This window comes from Scyliorhinus canicula, chromosome 8, assembly GCF_902713615.1.
Source record: "Scyliorhinus canicula chromosome 8, sScyCan1.1, whole genome shotgun sequence".
Taxonomy (NCBI): Eukaryota; Metazoa; Chordata; class Chondrichthyes; order Carcharhiniformes; family Scyliorhinidae; genus Scyliorhinus; species Scyliorhinus canicula.
This window is the reverse complement of record NC_052153.1, coordinates 66169203-66187581: the sequence shown is the minus strand read 5'-3', so window position 1 is coordinate 66187581 and position 18379 is coordinate 66169203. Positions and strand designations below refer to the sequence as shown.

The 18379-nt window shown below is 48.9% G+C and overlaps 1 protein-coding gene and 1 pseudogene across 2 annotated transcripts in view; both read left to right on the top strand.

Annotated features, from left to right (window-relative positions):
* dock8 (dedicator of cytokinesis 8) overlaps window positions 1–18379 on the top strand; it is a 368411-nt gene that overhangs the window by 93274 nt on the left and 256758 nt on the right. The gene's annotated exons all lie outside the window — the stretch shown is intronic.
* LOC119970816 lies at window positions 14808–14894 on the top strand (annotated as a pseudogene).

Genomic DNA, 18379 nt, shown 5'->3' with positions numbered 1-18379 from the left:
TAAATTAGTTTACCCTCGCCAATCCAAATTTCTCCTCCAGCTCCCTCAGGCTAGGTAAGCTCCCCTCTATGAACGTATCCCCCATCCTCTCAATCCCTGCTCTCTGCCATCTCCGGAACTCCCTGTCCATCCTTCCCGGGGCAAACTGGTGATTATTACAGATTGGAGACCACATTGATGCTCCCGCTGCTCCCACATGCCCCCAGACCCTCAGGGCTGCCACCACCACAAGGCTGGTGGAGTACCATGCCAGCGGGAACAGCAGAGGTGCTGTTATCAACGCCCCCAAGCTGGTGCCCTTGCATGAAGCCGCCTCCATAAGCTCCCATGCTGACGCCTGATCATGGCTATATTCGCCGCCCAATAGTCATTTCTGAAGTCGGCAGCGCCACGCCAGCCTCCGCCACCCCCCACCCCCCCCTCCCGCCCCTCCTCCCCGGCGCTGCTCAAGCATCCCCTTTTTTTACTCACGGGGTCTTACCCGCCCATACAAAGCCAATGGTAACCTTATTGACCTGTTTTAAAAAAGGACCACGGAATAATGATGGGGAGACACTGAAACACAAACAGTAATCTCGGGAGGACCGTCATTTTCACTGTCTGCACCTACCCAGCTAGTGACAACGGAAGCGCGTCCCACCTCTGAAAATCATCCTTCATTTGGTCTACTAGTCAGGCCAGATTTAGCTTGTACAACAGTTCCCATTCCCGCACCACCTGGATGCCTAGCTACCAAAGGCTACCCCCTACCACTCTAAACGGCAGCTCCTCCAATTGCCTCTCCTGTCCCCTTGCTTGGATCGCAAATCTCTCACTTTTCCCCATATTTGGTTTATACCCCAAAACCGGCCAAATTCCTCCTGAATCCTCATAACCTCTTCGATCCACTCTAATGGGTCCGATACATACAGGAGCCAGGCGTCTGCGTAAATCCGAACCGTCCCATTACCTCCCACAGATATTCCCATTCTACTCAATCAAAAGCCTTCTCTGCATCCATTGCAATCACTACCTCCACCTCCCAACTTCCGGGGGCATCATGATCACATTTAATAACCTTCTTACATTGGCCACCAACTGCGTTCCCTTAACAAACCCCGTCTGGTCCTCCCCAATGATGTCCGGAACACAATCCTCAATCCTAGAGGACAAGATTTTGGCCAGCAGTTTGGCATCTACGTTCAATAGGGATATCGGCTTGTAGGACCCTACACAGCTCCGGGTCCTTGTCCCGCTTCAGAATCAATGAAATTGTGGTCTGTGACATCGTCGGAGGAAGCACCCCATGCTCCCTTGCCTCATTGAATGTCCTCATCAACAGCGGCCCCAATATCCCAGAGAACTTTTTATAGAACTCCACTGGTACCCGTCTGGCCCCGGGGCTTTACCCGACTGCATGGCCTTCAGACCCTCCACTATCTCTTCCAACCCGATCGGGGCCCCCAGCCCTTCTACCAGCCCCCCGTCAACCTTTGGGAAATTCAGCCCCCCTAGGAAGTGTCTCATCCCCTCCAGCCCAGCTGGGGTTTCTGACCCATACAGCCTACTGTAAAACTCCTTGAATGCCTTATTCACCCCTGCTGAGTCTCCCACCAGGTTCCCATCCCCGCCCTTTACTTTCCCTATCTCCCTGGCTGCCTCCCTCTTTCTAAGCTGCTGTGCAAGCATTCTGCTGGCCTTCTCTCCAGGCTCATAAATCACCCCCCTCGCCTTTCTCAGCTGCTCCACCACCCTCCCTTTTGTTAATAAGCCAAACTCCGCCTGTAGCCTCCGCCGTTCCTTTAAAAGCCCTGCCTCTTTGGTCTCCACATACCTCCTTCGACCTGTAATATTTCCTTTACCAGCCGGTCCATCTAAGCCCTGTCTGCCTCCTCACTGTGGGCCCGTATCGAGATCAGCTCCCCTCTAACCACCGCCTTCAATGCCTCCCAGACCACCGATGCCGAAACTTCCCCCGTGTCGTTGACTTCCAGGTAGTTCTGAATACTTTTCCTCAACCGCCCAGACACCTCTTCATCAGCTAAGAGTCCCACGTCCAGCCTCCAGTGCGGGTGCTGGCTACTGTCCTTGCTGACCTGTAGGTCAACCCAGTGCGGTGCATGATCTGTGATTGTGATCGGCGAGTACCCCGTGTCCACCACCACCGCCAGTAGAGCCACAATACAAAAATCAATCCGGGAGTACACTTTATGCACATGTGAGTAGAAGGAGAACTCCTTCACTCTCGCCTGCCCAAATCTCCATGGGTCCAACCCCCCCCCCCCCCCCCCCCCCTCTCCCCCATTTGCTCCATGAACCCCTTTAGCTCCTTTGCCATTGCTGGCACCCTGCCCATCTTTGAGCTCGAAAGGTCTAACCCAGGGTCAATAACTGTGTTAAAGTCTACTCCCATGACCAACTTATGCGAATCCAGGTCCGGAATTTCTCCAACCTCCTCTTTATAAACTCCACATCATCCCAATTTGACGCATGCACATTTACTAGTACCACCTGCACCCCCTCCAATTTCCCACTAACTATAATGTACCGGCCTCCCACATCTGAAACGATTCTTCCTGCCTCAAACATCACCCGCTTGTTCATCAGGATCGCGGCTCCTCTAGTCTTCAAGTCCAGCCCCGAGTGAAAAACCTGTCCGACCCATTCCTTCCTTAATCTGATCTGATCAGCTACTCTGAGGTGTGTCTCCTGTAGCATTATCACGTCCGCCTTCAGTCCTCTCAGATGCGCGAACATGCTTGCCCTCTTAACCGGCCCTTTTAGCCCTTGTACATTCCAGTTGTCAGCCTAGTTGGGGGGCTCATCGCCCCTCCCCTTCGCCAAGCAGCCATCACATTTCTTGGGCCAGTCTCCAGTCCGGGCCCCACGCCTCCACCGGCCTGCCCCCAGGCAGTCTCCGCCCCCGACCTCCTCACTGTCCCTCAGCAAAAGTCTCTCCCTCGTCAGCAGAACATTCTCACCCCCCCCCCCCCCTCCAGTAACAGCACAATGTAAATCGACCCCTTCGATAAGCCTAACATCTGCTCACCCCCATTGTGCTTCCGTGAGCTAGCCCGTCTAGCTAGCTTGGTGGCCCCCACCCACGGTGCCAGACATTCTCCCACCTATTCCCCCTAACTCTCCCCCTCCCACTCAAACTCATATATTCAAACAAAAACATATTCAGTCCCGACCCAATTAACCTAGGAAAAAAAACGATAAACAAAGAAAAGATCAAACAGATGATCCAGCATCTAACAAACAAATCTCCATCTCCCATCAGTGCAAATGTAAACTTTAACTCACTCAGCTCTGCAACTGGCCCCAAATCAAAACAGAAGGCATTACAAATAATGTCCAACAAACGAAAAACAAGAAACTTTTTAAAACGTGAACGTTGCAGCAAAGTTCAAAGACCTCAGTCCGTCACCAGTCATTTCCTTTTCGGGAAGTCCATCGCTTCCTCGGGTGACTTGAAATAAAAATGTTGGTCTTCATACGTGACCCAGAGACGGGCCGGATACAGCAGTCCAAACTTCACCTTTTTCTTAAAGAGGGTCGACTTTATCTGATTGAATCCCGCTCTTCTCCTGGCCACCTCTGCACTCGGATCCTGATAGATCCGCAGGATAGTGTTCTCCCATTTGCAGCTCTGTGTCTGCCTGGCCCGCTGTAAAATACGCCCCTTCTCCAAGTACCTGTGGAATCTCACCACCATTTCCCTCGGGGGGGCCCCCACTCGCGGCTTCCTCACGAGTGCTTTGTGAGCCCTGTCCACCTCCAAGGGTTGGAAGAACGTCCCACCCCCCAGCAACTTCTTGAACATGCCTGCTATGTATGCCCTAGAGTCCGCTCCTTCTGACCCCTCCACCTTCTCCAGGACAATTGGGGGTGGGCAATGAATGTTGGACTAGCTGGCAACATGCACATCCCACGAATGTTTTTATAAAAAAAGGTACTGGTTAAGAAACCAGGAAGACAATAAAAAGGCTGTGGCTCAGTGTACCCCCACCCCTTGCATCCCTGATTTTCAGGAATGGTGACTATACCTTTAGTAGCCACAGTATTTATGATTTTCTTTCAGTTAATGGTCAATGGATAATGTTGTTGGGAGATTCCGCACTGGTAATGCTTTAGAATATCATAGGGAGATTCTCACTTGTTGGAGATGGTCATTGCCTGGCACTTGTGTGTCATGAATATTGCATGTAACTTGTCAATCCAAGCCTGCATGTTGTCCAGGTCTTGCTGCTGATGGTCATTGGCTTGTTCAGAGAGTTGTCAATAGTACATTGTACAACATTGTACAATCATCAGCGAACATCCCCACTTCTCACCTTATGATGGACAGAAAGTGAAGCTGAAGATGGTTGGGCTGAGGACACTGCATAGAAAACTTCAACAGTGATGCCCTGGGGCTGAGATGACTGTTATCAATAACCACAAGACATCTTCCTATGTGCTAGGTATGAGTCCAACCAGTGGAGAGTATTTCCCCAGATTCCCGTTGACTTCAATTTTACTAGTGCTGCTTGATACCAAAATGGTCAAACACTGCCTTAATGTCCAGGGCAGTCGCTCTCAGCTCATCTCTTGAATTCAGCTCTTTTGCCCTTGTTTGGACCAAGGCTGTAATGGGGTCAAGAGCCGATTGATCCTGGCAGATGCAAACTGAGCATTAGTGAGCAGGTTGTTGCTTAGTAAGTGCCGCTTGATAGTGCTTTCTATGTCACATTCAATCTGATTGCTGTTGTTGCACGTTTTGCTATGGGTGTAAAACGCGTTTATTGGAGTGTATTAACACGCCTCCGTTTAAAGGCCGTGTGCTTAACACTACTAGGCTCTATGTATGTATTTTCAGCTCAGGAGTCGCCAGATGCCGTATAGACACCTCACAAATATTCCAAGGTCAGGTTCAAAGTAATAAAACGATACACCGATTAGTAAGTTCCAAACGATCAATATTTATTATACAATTATAATAAATACGCATGCACACGCTAAGGGACTAAGCTATGACTAAACTAAGCGATCAGAATACTTAACTAAACAGGAACAGGCAAGGTCAGGGAGCGAGGCCTTCGTTCCGATCTTGGTCTGCAACCTTCAGAGAGCGTGCTGGTCACTGGGGGTCTAGAGGGCCTGGTTCGCGTAGCGAGCGTCGTATTGGCACTTACGGTTCGGCGGCTGGTGCTCAACGGCTGGAGTCAGGATACAGGTTGGAGTTCTTGGTCAAAGCCGGAGCACGAAACAACAGACAGGACCATGGGTGGGGGTCTATCTTTTATAGGGGTCCCCAATGTCCTTGCCTTTTTCTGGGCGGGCTTTACCTTCAGGTATCGATTGGATCACTCCCAATCGATATCTTTTGAATTCCTCCAATGTGAGGGTCTCTCTTGATGGCGGGGGCGGTTTCTATAGTGGATACTTCTGGTGCCACTCTGTCTGAACATCCACTCAAAGTATCTTATTCAAACCCAAATGTTGCCATTGTGTGTGCCTAGATCTGGACTGCCTCATTAGTATGTAAAGCGTTTTGCTATTATCACCTTTGGTTTGAGATCTTCCACCTGGCCAGAAACTAGTTTTGCTGCTTGCAAAATGCTAATGAGTGTTTGCAGACTGCTGCCTTGGCTAAACTGCTTTTCCCTGCAGTCTTAGCGATTCTCCATTTTGTTTAGTTCAGTGTCCATTTTAGGTGGCTACAGTGGCTACATTCCCTCCTTGTGATCCTCACAATCAAAATATTGTGAAGGATCACCTATGCACGTTGCTTCGAGTGCATCTGGGGTGCCTTCTTTGTGTTCCCTGACCTCGGCAAGCTCCTGAGCGTCTACTCTGTCCTTAAACTATGGGAAGAAAATTTTTTACCTGACATCTCTACTTGGCGCTATGTCAAAGAGGACATGCATTACCAAAAACCGGGAACCTCTACCTATCACAACTATCCTTATCTTACCTTAAACATTTCATTACAGACTAAACCTCATCCATTCATACCACATCACATAACATTTCCTGACTCGGCAGTCGAGTTCAGGACAATATAATACATGGGTATATTTTATTTTATTCACAGTGCTTTATTCATCATGGGGCAAAGGGGATTGATGAAACCGAAAAATAGGGGATCGAACTCCATAGACGGTTGAGGGGCAGGAACGGGAGGCTCTCCTCTTCCACTTCCTCAACCTGAGGGTCTGTACGAGTATGGCGAGGATCGCAATCACTAGCAGTGATTCAATCACGTATGACATGGAGTACCATGTCATAAATTTTGTGCACCAGGTCTGAACCTCACTGATCAGAGCTGAGCACGGGGGAGTTGCTGTGAGTGAAACATTTACGGCGGGGGTTGTGGGGGAAACGTGTCTTGCTTTGACATAAACAAATACAACATTTAAGAGCAATAAGTAGGCTTCCATCATCTTCTCTTCGTTCTCCTTTTTCTTCCTCCTGTATGGCCGATCCTTGCTGTGATCCCTGTTTCGTCCTTCGAAAGCTATGGGATCAAGCACAGTATCTGTCAATACAGCTTAATATCCGTACTTGTTAGTGTATCTGTCTTTCAATTCCAATTGACCCATTAAAAATGACTGGCCAAGTCACACCCTGTGACTCCACTCATTTTTTTTTTCAAAAGCGAATTTAATGAACACAATACACCTAACAACTCTCCTCCTGCGAGCCGTCTCGCAGGCTTTGCTCATTTACCATCCGAATGTTCCTGGATGTAAATAGCATGTGGGATGGCGGCCTAAGGGCTGCCTAACGAAAAATGAAAACAAATTGGAAACAAAAGGTCGAATGGGTTGCGTATGGGCCGCTACGGGTACGATTTGAATGGGATCCCCGGGTAGGGCGTGCTGTGCCATACCCGAGCTTGGCTGACCAAAGTGGGTTCTCAGACAGGGCGGGTCCTCAGTGCCGTTTGTCCACTGCCTGAGTAACCTGGATTAAACGGGCAAGAATGTGTTTACCGTGGGTTTGCAGCCTCTATTCGCCGAATAGAGGGGCACCTAAAAACAATGGAGGAGCCAAGATGCTCCTTCATCTGAAAACAGGGAACAAGTCGTGAACCGTGTCGGTTCACCAGAGGATACAACTGAAGTTCTCAGAGGTTTCTGCGGACAAGCTAACGTGCGTGCGAGGTGGTCGCAATCTTTTCAGCTGAAAAGATCTGCAATCAAACCCTTAACATATTAACAAGAAAAACATAAACTGACAAACAAACATGCGTGCAGGTTCCATCAGAAAGGAGATCGCTTCCCTCAAGCGGTTCCTATGTTACATCATCTAGACACCTCACTTTTCCTCTGTCTCTGTGAACAGGGTCACAAAGGGGTTGCCGTATCGGGATTCAGACACCGTGTCGTCCTGCTCTCCCGGATCCCACACCCTTGTGTGGATCAGGCATGATATCTTTGAATTGTGTGACTGGGGGTCACTTTCGTCATTGCGGACAAGTCGGTACGAATCGTCCCTGTGCCAGAGTGTTGGGTCCAAAAGTGAATGGGTGTTGTCGGGGTCGGCGGGGTCGGGTGGTGGGTCTGGGTTTTTAATGTAAGTGACTTCCATGGGGTCACTGTAGTCGGGGTCATTGTTGCTGCAATGTGGGCTGTAGTGTGGTGTGCTGTGGCTGTCCTCAGAGTCAGTGTCTGTATCGCTGTCTCTGCTGCGGCAGCTTGTGGGCGTTTCGGGGCGTGGTCTGTCATGGTCAGTGGGCGGAGTCGTGGGCGAGTCCGATGAAGAACTGGTCTGTGAGGGGGATGGTGGAAACGTGTCTCTAGTGGGTGGGGCGAGGTGTTCTGCTGCGTCTAGCAGGACATGGTGTGCATGGTTAGCCTGTGCTCCATATGCTTTTAGCTGGTTGATATGGAACCACGCGGTCTTACCATTAGGATATTTTATCCTATAAACTGAGGGGCTAATTTTATCCGAAATTGAGTATGGGCCAGAATATTTTGGTGCCAAAAAACTGCTGGGGTTGTATACAGATAGCATTACCTGTTGTCCAACCTGGAATTCTGTGGGGTGAACGGTCTTATTAAAGAATGCTGTGCTTTGTCTACGGTGTTTCCCTAGCTGAACTGCGGCTGCGATCTGTGCAGACCTCACAGTCTCAACCAGGTCTTTAACCGTCTTTTCGTGTGTGAGGGCCGTCACTTCGGGGCTAGTCATGTCCAGTCCTAAAAGGAATTCTGTACCTTTCATAGGGCGTCCGGTCATGAGTGTGTGTGGTGTGTATCCTGTGGAAGTTGAAACTGTATTTCTGATGAACATGAGTGCAAATGGGAGCACTGAATCCCATGTGGAGTTGTTCTCCTGAACCATTTTTCGAAGTGTGGATTTTAGGGTCCGATTCATGCGCTCTACAATCCCGCTGGACTGTGGGTGATACGCAATATGAAAATTTTGTTTTATGCCAAATATTGTCAGGACGTTCTTCATGACCCGTCCTGTGAAGTGAGATCCCTGGTCCGAATCGATGCTTCGGGGTAAACCCCATCTCGTGAAGATGTGGTGGGTCAGGATCTTTGCAGCTGTCTTAGCTGTATTCGTTCTAGAGGGGAATGCCTCTACCCATTTGGTAAAGGTATCGATGACCACCAGAACGTATTTATAGCCATTCCTACAAGGGGGCAATGGTCCTATAAAGTCGATCTGGAGGTTTGTCCAGGGGCCATTAACTGGTCGAGTATGCCGAAGTTGTGCCTTTTTAGAATACCTCTCCGGGTTATTCTGGGCGCAAATAAGGCAATTCTCGATGTAGTGACTTACATCTGTCCTTAGGTTAGGCCACCAACAGAGCTGCCTGAGGTGCCTCGTGGTTGCGTCGATCCCTTGATGCCCGTGTCCATCATGGAACAAAGCAATCATTTCATTCCTGTCCTGCTGCGGGACCACATAAAGCTGATCCTTTATGATCACACCCTCATGTGTGGTCAGTGCGTGTCTGAATTTGTCATACTGTGGCACAAAGTTGCCTTTGAAAATCTCCCTGAGATCCTCATCTTGCTTCTGAGCTTCAGCTAAATCCCTGATATCTGTTTGTGAGACTTGAACCGCGCTCACAGGGGTGCTAGCTGGTGCGCTAGCTGGGGGTGTCCACAAGTGTCCTCGCCTGGAACCTGCCTTAGCCAGTGCGTCGGCTTTTACATTCCCAGGGGGGGATGACCTATGGTGGCTTCTTACTTTGATAATGCCGAAGGTCCTGTCCTTCGCTTTCTCTAAAATGTGTTGGAGTAAAGGGGCTGATGGAAGGGGTTTCCCATCTGCGGAGACAAAACCTCGTGTCCTCCACAGGGGCAGAAAATCTGTTAAACTATTACAGACATATAGACTGTCCGAATATATGTCCGCTGGGCTGGGGAAAGAATCGGGGTGGTCCACTATATAAGCTATGGCCGCGAGCTCTGCTGCCTGCGCGCCTAAGTGTCCTGGTAATTTTAAAGCTATCTCTTCGAGAGCGCGCCCCTGCGCGTCCTCGACATAGATGCCGCATCCTGTGATACGCTCACCCTCTAACACCGTGGATGAACCGTCTACATATATCCTCAGTGGTCCACACGTGTCTGTGTGTTGGGGGCTTTGTCTGGGGTTCCCTATCTTCCTGGGGGGTGTCTTCGCTATAAAGGGTCCTGTGTTATGTAAGGGGGCTACAATTTCACATTCATGGGGCTGTCCTGGGTATTGGAGGTTGTCGGCTAAAAATGTGTGTGTGCGGGTCCGTTTTACTGTAATGTCCCGTCCTTGTAAGAGTAGTGTCCACCTAGCTGCCCTAATCTGGCTAACTGAACCGTCCTTCAGTCGACCGTCTAGGAGTAACTGTGTGGGGGTGTGCTCGGTCAAAATGGTGGTGGGGTTGAGTCCGGTAATGTACGAAAAATATTGCACTGCCCAGAAGACAGCAAGGAGGTGCCTCTCGCAGGCTGAAAATCCTTGTTCAACTGGGTCTAACAGTCGGGAGGCATAAGCCACTGGTCTTAGCTGCTCGTGCCGTTCCTGAAGTAACACGGCCGAGAGGGTCAGATCTGTGCTCGCTACCTCTATTGCATAGGGGGAAAGTTGGTCTGGGACTTGTAGCGCGGGTGCTGCGCTAAGGGCTTTCTTTAACTCTTCCACAGCCTCTGTATGCTGCGGAAGCCATTCCCAGGGGGCTCCTTTCTTAAGGAGGTCTGAGAGTGGGGCGGCCTTTGTCGCAAATCCGTCGATGTGGTTCCGACAATAACCAACCAGTCCTAAGAACGACCGGAGGGCTGAAACATTCTGGGGAAGGGGCAATTTGACAATCGAATCAATTCTTTTGAATTCGATCTCGCGTTTGCCGTGTGTGATGATTGTACCCAAATACATCACTTTATTTTCCAAAATCTGGGCCTTTCTTGGGTTAACTTTACATCCAATCTCGGTTAAAAGTTCCAGGAGTTCGGCCAGAAGCGTAATGTGCTCTGCCTTTGTGTCTGTCTGCAGTAGTAGGTCGTCTACATACTGTACCAGACATTCGGGGCGGGAAAATTTTTCTAGACCATTCGCCAGCTGTCGGTGGAAAATGGAGGGGGAATTGTGGAATCCTTGTGGAAGGCATGTCCACGTATACTGTTGTGTTTTAAAAGTGAAGGCAAATTTGTACTGGCACGCCTTTGCCAATGGGATTGACCAGAAGCCATTGCTAATGTCCAAAACCGTGAAATATTTGGAGTTGAGTCCCTGCTTGAGCATGGTCTCGGGACTTGTTGCTACCGTGGGGGCTACTGCTGGGGTTACTTTATTGAGTTCCCGATAATCAATGGTCAGACGCCATGATCCGTCGGGCTTTCTCACTGGCCAAATAGGGGCATTATTGGTCGAGGCTACTGTTCTAAGCACACCTTGCTCCAATAAGCTACCTATTACCTTCTCTATTTCTCCCTCTGCTTCTAGGGGAAATCTATATTGTTTTTGTGGTCTGGGGTCAGGTCCGGTAACGTGAATTTGTCCAGTCATTCTGCCACAGTCGTGCCGGTGACTGGCAAATGCTGTCCTATGTTTGTTTAATATTGCCTTGACTTGTCTGTCCGTGTTTAGTGTAGTCAAGTCAAATGAGTATTCTCCTACTGCACTAATCCTATTAGCGTACTCTCCTACTGTGAGAGTAGCGGGTGCTCTGTCCGATCTTGCCATTCGCCAGACACACTGGTTCACTGGGTCGAACGACAGGCTATGTGCATTCATAAAATCTATCCCTAGGATGTGTTCTGCTGTCCGGGGAAGATTTACGAGAACAACGGGATGTTTGGTGGAAATGTTCCCTAGCTGGATTGCTACGGGTGCTGTAATATGTCCCTGCTGCGAGTGTCCTGTGAACCCGCTAAGTGTGATGGTGGAGGTGGTCGGCCACGTGTCTGCTTGTGCCGTGGTGGTGGAGTTAATTGTGGTGCGGGAGCCTCCTGTGTCCCAAAGTAACTCTATGGGCTTCCCTCTTAACTTTGCCGTGACTACCGGTCTTCCTGATGGATCCCATAGTGTGTCACAGACCCAAGTGGGGGAGCCCGAACACCGTCAGTTCGTTCCGTCCACATTGGTGGGTCCTGACTGTACGCCTATACTGTGAATTGGTTTGGTTTTATTGCGATTCAGAGTGCCTGTCTGCTGGCCTCTCTGTGATCTCTGGGGTCCATTACATTCCTTAGCCCAATGTCCTAACTGGCCACAGTTGTAGCATTCCTGTGACTTCTGTGGAGGGCTGCTCTTTCCTTCATTCACCCACGCAGGTTTTTGGTGCTCTCTCACTGCCTGTATGTCTGCTGCAGCCTGAGCTTCTTCTGGGGATTTCACTTTACTCTTGCCCTGAACTGATTGCTCCCAAGCGCGGGACAGTCTTTTCAGGACCCACTTCTCATTATGGGCCTCCTCTGAGGGGTCATAGCTGTTGCAAGCGCTCTGTCCTGCTTCTGTTGCATGAGAAATTATGGTGCGCGTCCATTTAACCATATTTTCACGGTTCAAATGGGCTCTATTTAAATCGCCAAATACTGCGTTAAAATGGATCCACAGCCTTCCGGCGAATGCTGTGGGGTGCTCGGATTTCTTCTGCCGGCACTTATTAAGTCCTTCTACGGGGTCACCTCGATTATACCCTATGGCATCTAAAATGGAGGTGTGCATTTCCTCTAGGGTGCCTCCGCCAACGTTCTGTGGGTCGGGGAGGGCTGCTACAACCGATGGGTCTAAACTCAGAACTGTGAGTTTAACCTGCTCTCTCTCGTCCAGGCCGTACATGGTTGCCTGTTGCTTTACCTTTGCGAAAAACTGGTGGGGGTCTGCGGTGGGGAGAAACAGAGTGATCTTCTCACACGCGTCCCTTAGTTGGGTTACAGTCAAGGGGGTGGTGTAAGTTATATCGGGTGCGCCTTCTGTGGTCGCTTTTCTCTGGGTGGTGACTGGATTCATTGGAACGGTAATTAGCTGATCTGTGGGGGGTTGGGGTGCTTGTCTTTTATGCTGCGCTGCTGGCGCACATGTTCCCTGAACATAACGCTGCGCTGTCTCACTTAACTCTTTCCAGTCTGGGGCATTCTCCTCATCTAACTGCGTTCCAAAGGTGCTTTGAAACCCATTTTGCACCGAAAGCAGCGATTGCAGCTCTGCAATCTGCTTCCTGCATTTCGCGTGGTCTACAGTACTCTGTCTTTGTTCTGTGGTGGCAGCATGGAGTGCTCTCAAAGCTGCTTTAAGGTCAGAGCATTGCCTCTGCAAAGCCTCTACCTGCTTCTCTGATTCTTCTCTTATCAGGATGGCACGTTGCACGTCCTGATAGGCCTTTTCGTACTGGGTCTGGGAACTGCTGAGATGGGCTAGACAAGACTGATGTGCCCTCTTGGCATCATCTACCTCTCTACCTTTCTCTGCCAGCTTCCCTCTGAGATCCATGTTTTCCTTTTCGATGTCCCTGACATCCACTTTACTCATTCTATTTCTTTCTTCTAATTCTGCCCGGAGCGTCTGAACGACCTCCTCTGTGCCTCGCAATTGTGCCAAACAGGACACAACGCCATCGGCTTACGTGCTTTACTCATATTTTTCTTGTGAATTTGAGAGAGGTTCTCCCACCAAGTATGTCCTATACTTCCGGGACCTGTCTCCTCATTCAAACAAAACTCTTTCCAAAGGGGCCATCCCTTTCCTTGCAGATACTTGCGGAGTTCCAGCTCCCACATGGGACACTGACCTACTCGGCTACTGCTGGTCGCTGCGACCACAAACCGTTCTGGGTTCATGAGGCGTTCCATTGCATGCATGGCCATTTTTCTGACTCACTTTAAATTTAGAACAGGGGGTGTTGAGGTTATGTCTCACGAAACGGGTAAGGCTTACGCTATGTTCCGTTCACAAAACTACCGAAAGTTTGTCGCAACAAAAATGCTTTCAGGTTTTCCTTACAACCCTGTTAGTACGCATGCACTAAACACACTTCCGAATTACGTTTATTCCTTTGAACACCTTGAATATTTGTGATTTCTTTCCTTTTTCTTTACCAGATTTCTAATTCAAATTTCAGGGTCCTCGACGGAGTGGGGGTACCACTTATAACCGTGTCCCGTCAGGATGTCGCCACTAAATGTTGCACGTTTTGCTATGGGTGTAAAACGCGTTTATTGGAGTGTATTAACACGCCTCCGTTTAAAGGCCGTGTGCTTAACACTACTAGGCTCTATGTATGTATTTTCAGCTCAGGAGTCGCCAGATGCCGTATAGACAACTCACAAATATTCCAAGGTCAGGTTCAAAGTAATAAAACGATACACCGATTAGTAAGTTCCAAACGATCAATATTTATTATACAATTATAATAAATACGCATGCACACGCTAAGGGACTAAGCTATGACTAAACTAAGCGATCAGAATACTTAACTAAACAGGAACAGGCAAGGTCAGGGAGCGAGGCCTTCGTTCCGATCTTGGTCTGCAACCTTCAGAGAGCGTGCTGGTCACTGGGGGTCTAGAGGGCCTGGTTCGCGTAGCGAGCGTCGTATTGGCACTTACGGTTCGGCGGCTGGTGCTCAACGGCTGGAGTCAGGATACAGGTTGGAGTTCTTGGTCAAAGCCGGAGCACGAAACAACAGACAGGACCATGGGTGGGGGTCTATCTTTTATAGGGGTCCCCAATGTCCTTGCCTTTTTCTGGGCGGGCCTTACCTTCAGGTATCGATTGGATCACTCCCAATCGATATCTTTTGAATTCCTCCAATGTGAGGGTCTCTCTTGATGGCGGGGGCGGTTTCTATAGTGGATACTTCTGGTGCCGCTCTGTCTGGACATCCACTCAAAGTATCTTATTCAAACCCAAATGTTGCCATTGTGTGTGCCTAGATCTGGACTGCCTCATTAGTATGTAAAGCGTTTTGCTATTATCACCTTTGGTTTGAGATCTTCCACCTGGCAAAAAACTAGTTTTGCTGCTTGCAAAATGCTAATGAGTGTTTGCAGACTGCTGCCTTGGCTAAACTGCTTTTCCCTGCAGTCTTAGCGATTCTCCATTTTGTTTAGTTCAGTGTCCATTTTAGGTGGCTACAGTGGCTACACTGTTTATTGGCTGGTTATTGGCCAGATTTGATTTTTCTTTGTGGTCAGGACATGCCTGGGTAATTTTCCATATTGTTGAGTGGATGCCAATACTGTCACTGTACTGGGCCAGCTTAAATGGGGCGCGGCAAGTTCTCAAGCGCATGTCTTCAGCACTACTGCTGAAATGTTATTAGGGCTCAAAGCCTTGCAGTATCCAGTACCTTCAACCATTTTTTGATATCACATGGAGTGAATTGAACTGTTGAAGACTGGCAGCATATCGCTTCTCAGCCTTTTGGCTAAGATCAAGTGTAGTATCTGCTCTGCCTTTTGGCTCAGATCTGGGGCGAAATTCTCCGACCCCCAGCAGGGTTGGAGAATTGCCTGGGGCCGCCGAAAATCCCGCCCCCGCCGTGGCAGAGATTCTCCGCCACCCGGGAAGTGGCGGTGGCGGGAATCTCGCCACTCCGATCGGAGAGGCCCCTGCGGTGATTCTCCGGCCCGGATAGGCCGAAGTCCCGCCGCTGGGAGGCCTCTCCCGCCACCGAGGTTTGAACCACCTCTGGAACGGCGGGTTCAGCGACGCGAGCGGGCCCCGGGGTCCTGGGGGGGGAGGCGGGGGGCGATCGAGCCCCGGGGGGTACCCCCACGGTGGCCTGGCCCGCGATCGGGGCCCCCCGCTCAGACTCCGGACCAGTGCCCTGGGTGCACTATTTCTCCTCCGTGGCCGCTACGGCCTTCGCCATGGCGGAAGCGGAAGAGAACCCCACATCGCGCATGCGCCGGCAGTGATATCAGCGGCCGGCGAAAGCCTTTCGGCCAGCCCCGCTGCCGGGGGCGCCGGTTTTTTGCGCCAGTCTTCTGGTGCCAACCGCTCCGGAGCGGGGCTGGCCCCCAAAGGAGGGGAGAATTCCCCACCTTTGGGGAGGCCCGACCCCTGAGTGGTTGGCGCCACTCCCCTACGCCGGGACCCTCCGTCACGCCGGGTAGGGGAGAATCCCGCCCCAGGTATGTCTCTCTTGTGGGGACCATGAATTGGATTCAGTTTGAATTTGAATTGTTTTTTGGAGCAGGCGAGGAGCTGCATTAGGGGTTCGCCCCTGTCCACACTCTTTGAGTCCTGGCTTTGTAACTCAGAAAAAGTATATATTAAAAAAATGAAAAAAGACTGGCAGCTGTGATTCTGGAGACCTCCGAAGGAGGCTGAGAGGTATCATTGACTTGGCACTTCTGGCTAAAGGTGTTTCCAAATTCTTCAGCCTTGTCTTTTGCACCGATGTGCTGCCCAATACCTCCCCCCATTATTGAGGGTGGGATATTTTTGTAGACTTCTCCGGTTAGATGTTTAATTGTCCATTGCCTTCATGACTGAATATGGCAGGAGTGCATAACTTTGATCTGATCTGTCAGTGTGGGATCGATTGGCTCTGTTGCATGCTTCACCGGGATGATATCTCATGTTTAGGTATGCCTGGTGCTGCTTTGGGTATGCTCTCCCGCACTCTTCATTGAACCATTGATGATAATGGTAGATTGGGGGACATACAGATTATATTTGAATTCATTTCTGCAGCTGCTGGCACACAGTACCTTCATGGATGCCCAGTTTTGAGTTGTTAGATCTGTTCTGAATCTGTCTCATTTTGCACGGTGAGGGGTATCATCTGTGTGAAGGTGGGTCTGTTCAACGATTGCTTCTAACAATACTGTCATAATTAGATTATTGGTAAGTTTTTTTTTCTCTTGTTCCCCTCACCTCCTGTCCCAGCTCAGTCTAGCAGATTTGCCCTTCAGGATTCAGCCAACTTGGTCAGTAGAAGTGCTACTGAGCCACTCTTGGTGATGGACATTGAAGTCCACCAACTAGAGAACATACTGTGCTCTTGCTATTCTCCATGCTTCTTTCAAGTGCTGTTCAACATGCAGGGCTACTAATTCAGCAGCAGAGGGAGAATGGTAGGTGGTAATCAGCAGGTACTTGTCCGTGTTTAACCTGATGCCATGAAACTTCAAGGGGCCTGGAGGCAGTGTTGAGTACACTGAGGTAACTCTGTCCTGATTGAACACTACTGTGCTCCCACCTGCCTGGGTGACATTCGGGCCTGAAATATAATTTCTTGCAACTAGGAAGACACTAGCTGATGACAAAGGAAAATGGTGAAATCATGACGACCAGGATGCAACCCCAAAAAAAAAACCCTACAATACCACCTGATAACAGTTCCTTATGTGCCAGAACCTGCCTCTCACTGATTGGTCTCCCCAGCCATCAGCAAAAGTGTACTCTCCTCAATTGATTTGCTGCATGTCCATATCATACGTAGATTGAAGGATGCTGCAACAATGACCAAGTTGTTGTTTATTTGAAGGTTTCTGTCACTGTAGACTTTCTACGGTTGAAAACTCATAACAAGTGAGTCATTCATATTTCTATATATTTACATGAAAAGTTCCTAATAATAAATTGTTTTAAATCTTGTACTGGAGAGATTGAATTCACAAAAGAGCAATACTCTAAAGCATGTGTTGGGTATCGGATGCAGCATTTGAGCCACCAAGACAATGAAAGATAGTTTCATATTCCAGCAACATTTTGCACCCAATGTACTGTGACAATCCTTTTTGTTTAACACAGTAGGATTCATTGCTAAGCGAGGTCACTGGATTCTGCTCTTGTGCTCTTGGAATGTGGGCCTAGGTAGTTTTGTTGAAGTTACTGAAAATGGTGTATCAGTGTGAGATCTAGTGTTATCTCAGTCTGTTATTAAATGATGTGGAGATGCCGGCGTTGGACTGGGGTGAGCACAGTAAGAAGTCTTACAACACCAGGTTAAAGTCCAACAGGTTTATCTCAAACACTAGCTTTCGGAGCACTGCTCCTTCATACACCTGAGGAAGGAGCAGTGCTCCGAAAGCTAGTGTTTGAAACAAACATGTTGGACTTTAACCTGGTGTTGTAAGACTTCTTACTCTGTTATTAAACATATTGAACAAATGTAAATGCGAATGGCAGGAATATCCAGTGCTGATCTCAAGGAGATGCTGTTGGTTACATGCCTGGGTGATGCAACTGTCAAGCACAATTTGTTTAATGTGCACTATATGTATTAAGAAATGGTCTCATCAGATTGTTAATATTTAAAGATGAAAAGAACAAGGATGCTGTATTCCGAATTATTTTAAATTCAAATTATGAGACAATTTAAAATTGGCGCGCCCAAAATCTCCCCCTTCAGTATTTTAATTTCTGATCTTTTTTCTATTGTGCAATCTTTTGTACATCTCTCAACTATCTGTTACTCTGCCCTCTTCTCCCAGAGAAATGACAAGTTTTGTGAAGCAAAAATGTATAACTTGTTTTTAAAAAAAATTTTTTAATACACAGCGCAATGCAGAAATCTATCGCTTCAACCTCATTTTTTGTGCATCTTAATAGTTCTATCTCAAGAGAAGCAGAGTTTTTGATTTGATTTATTATTATCACATGTATTAGTATACAGTGAAAAGTATTGTTTCTTGCATGCTGTACAAACGATGCACACCGTACATAGGGAAGGAAGGGGAGACTGCAGAATATAATGTTACAGTTTTGGCAAGGTGTAGAGAAAAGATCAACTTAATACGAGGTAGGTCCGTTCAAAAGTTTGATGGCAGTAGGGAAGAAGCTGTTCTTGTGTCGGTTGGCACGTGACCTCAAACTTTGGTATCTTTTTCCTGACAGAAGAAGGTGGAAGAGAGTATGTCCGGGGTGCGTGGGGTCTTTAATTATGCTGGCTGCCTTTCCGAGGCAGCGGGAATTATAGATAGAGTCAATGGATGGGAGGCTAGTTTGCGTGATGGACTGAGCTACA